The sequence below is a fragment of the Condylura cristata genome, unplaced genomic scaffold (genome assembly GCF_000260355.1).
Source record: "Condylura cristata isolate star-nosed mole 26May11 unplaced genomic scaffold, ConCri1.0 scaffold00014, whole genome shotgun sequence".
In the NCBI taxonomy this organism is placed as follows: Eukaryota; Metazoa; Chordata; class Mammalia; order Eulipotyphla; family Talpidae; genus Condylura; species Condylura cristata.
The window spans coordinates 7,071,411-7,074,986 of record NW_004567115.1 but is presented as its reverse complement, the minus strand read 5'-3'; positions in this window follow the sequence as shown (position 1 = coordinate 7,074,986).

Genomic DNA, 3,576 nt, shown 5'->3' with positions numbered 1-3,576 from the left:
GAACCAAAAAAGCAACAGTGTGCCCTTACCTGCTCTCCCTGTTACATAAGTCTACCTGGCCACTCAGCTCTACCTCTAGTAGAAGTACTACCTGCAGTAGTTCCCCCCACAGGAAGTCTGGCTCACGCATACTGGGACGCGTAACCAAGGTGGCTGCATGTAAGTGGGGCAGGAAAAATGGCACCTGTTTAATGCTCTTCCCCTTTCACGGAGATTCATCTGTTACGATTCTTTTGATAAGTATTAGTTTTTGAAGAAATGCTGTATTTTGTCTTTAGGATTTTTAGATTGAAAAGTGCTTTTATTTCTCCCTGTGTATCAGTAAAACTTTTTATCTCTCTGGGTAGAGATCAATTCTGGTCTTTCCATTCCCTACCCGCCTCCCCAAGTTTTCTGTCCTGAATACACTCTTCTTTTAAAAATCAGGGGAAGTGTATTATTTAATGTGTCAGGGCATAATGTGTCAGCCCATACCTTCTGGGTTCTTCTAGGCTGGCAAATAATCAAAGAAGCATCAGACATAGTGATGAAAAAAATCATATAGAAGTTCAACAATAACATAGGTAACTTCTGTGTGCATGGGAGAGACCCAGCATGACTGAGTAACTAAATAACTTAGTGAGACCAGGGAATCTGGAGGGAGACAAGGGAAAATAAGGATGAAGTTATGTTTTCTCTAACAAAAATATTAAGGCCATTCAGTGTTCCATTACGCTCTTAACTAAGTTCATAGGTGGATATCAAAAACAACTGCCAGCCAGCCTTCAGAGCTGCCCCTATGAAATAAAGCTGTGGCCAAAGACATTTTTGGGTGACATATTTTGATCCCCCATAAAAATAAGTCAAGACCCATCATAAGTGGATCTGGGTTAGGGAAGCACATTCAAGCTGACTTAAGGTAGTCAGTCCCTCCATTCCTAAGGTCCCCTTCACCCACCAAGGGCATCAGCCTTGCACTTGGGTAGAGTCAGCAATTAGTGACTGAGGTTGCGCCAGATAAATGGTTCCACAATCCAGACCACAGTGTCGAAGTTCTTACTAAGCCTTAGAAAAATGAAACAAGGGATATGTAGCAAGCTTTGCATATGCTATTTCTTGCAAAGGTCTCCCTTTTTTGAAGTAGTTGATATTTGAAAAGAGGAAAAATTATAAACCACCTGTGTGTGTGCGCATGTGCTTGTGTGTATGAGAAATTTTACCGACTCATGAGTTGTCAAAATCTGGGAATCCTTGCCTGGACTAGATGACCAAATCTGCAGAATTAGTTGTGCTTCAAGGAAAAGATACACTGTCTAGAGGACAATCTGCAGCCTTTTTCTGTGAAAGATGAGATAAACATTTTAAACTTTGCAGATGGCAGCTGGCCGGCCCCGCCTGTTGTGGGCAAGCAGCCAGGAACAGCATGTGAGGGAGGGAAACAGTGTGGCCACCTGCCTGTAAAACTTGATATAAAATCAGGTTGATGGCACTGAATTTGTCCCAATAGTTTACTTCTTTTAGTCAAAAATTACTATTTGTCATTAAACTGTTATCTGATCCTATCAGACCATTTTATAACACTAAGTTTTTTGGGCCCTCCCTGGTGGCTCAGCGGGTCAAAGCACAGCACTGCACGCAAGCTGCAGCCGCTTCAATCAGAGTTCAATCCCTGGCCCCGGAGGTGACCCACATGGCACAGCAGACCTCTCCTGTCTCACCCGCTGCTCCCCTCAGCAGTGGTCTGCCAGTTCTGCTCCCCACTCTGTCTCTGGTGAATCCTCTCACCTCCCCTGCACCTTTGGCCTGTACCCCAGTTTTGTATGCATAGATAAATAAATCTTAAAAAAAAAAAGGAATGAGAATTCACCAATGTATAAAACAAAAAACACTATAAGTTTTAGATAGCTGAGAGAATGCAAAATAATTTTTGCCTATAATCTCAATAGTTTTGGAGGTTTATTCTCTTTTTTTTTTTTTTTTTTGAGGACTCTGTCCTTGACTTCTAGATGACTATCTTGTCCCTCTGTCTGCACTTGGCCTTCCTCCTCTTGAGTATCTGTGTCTTAATTTCATCTCCTTCAAGGACACCGGGCATATTGCATTAGGACCACTATAACAACTTCATTTTAACATAATTACCTCTTTACATACTTTAACTCCAAACATAGTCATAGCATGAAGTACTTAGGGGTTAGCACTTTCACCGTTAGCATCTAAGTCAGTATTCTATCTGTTTGCTAATTCATTTCTACATTCCTTTACTACATATAAATTTGAGCTTTAAAAAAATGGCTTAACATATGGGTGATTTGGTGATGGGAAGCCCACAGGGGTTATAACTGAGATGGGAAAAGGCACAAAATGATGTAAAAATAAACTATTATATTATTTGTTAAAAATGCCTTAAAACATGATGAGAAGCCCACAGGGATTACAACTGAGATAAAAAAATGTACAAAATGATGTAAAAAAAAAATATATATATATATAAGCTACATTTTAAAAAAAAGCCTTAAAACAGGCCCTCCCTGGTGGCACGATGGATTAAAGCACAGCACTATGAAGCTATCGCAGCCACAGCAGTATAAGTTCGATCCCCAGTCCCAGGGGTGACCCACATGGCACGGCAGACCCCTCCTGACCCACCTGCTGCTCCCCTCAACAGTGTACTTCGTCAATCTGACTGTTCTGCTCCCCGCTCTGTCTCTGGTGATTCTCTCTGTCCCTGCACTTCTGGCCTATACCCCATTTTTGTATGCAAAAATGATTTTTTTAATCTTTAAAAATAAATAATGCCTTTAAAAGAATTTTTTTAATGCCTTGAACTAGTTGTAACTCCAGTTTCCTCCTTAATGAATTAAATGAAATCTTTCACCTATGTTCTTTTTTCCTCCTTTCTTTCTATCTTTCTTTAGATTATCTACTAACACAACCCAGAATGCAACCATACAATCAAGTAACCTGAAGCATAATTTTGAAATTCTGGCTCCATAGGCAAAAATTCTCAGCTCAAATCATTCTCTTTCTGTTCTCATATGAAGGACATACCAGAGGGAAGAGCCCCTATGAAAAAACTGGAGCTTGGGAGGGTGGCGAGCCTGAAATGAGCAGCTGGTGGCAAGCCTAGGAGTTTGGTTAAGGTGCATGGAGCCAGCTGACTAGTATATATATTTAAACCAAGTCTCCTTGCCCTGTTTCTCCCCTCTGCATTGCCAGCTGTCATGTACAGTCCTGCCACGCCCACAGTACTGCAGGCAGCAGGAGAAGCAGCCTGCTGGGACGAGAAGCAGAGTCAGCCAGAAGAGCCAAGAAGAGCTTTAGAAGTTCACCACCGAGTCACGTGTTAGTACTCCCAAGAAATCAATGCAGATGTGCATGCCAAAGTCACTTCCAGAGGGGGGCATTATTTTAGTGTCCCTATCATAACATCTCTCTGAAGTTTGATTTTTTTTTTTAAGATTTATTTATGCATACAGAACCGGGGTACAGACCACAGGTGCAGAGGCAGTGAAAAGGATTCACCAGAGACAGAGTGGGGAGCAGAACAGGCAGATCGACGAAGTACACTGCTGAGGGGAGCAGTGGGCGGGTCAGGAG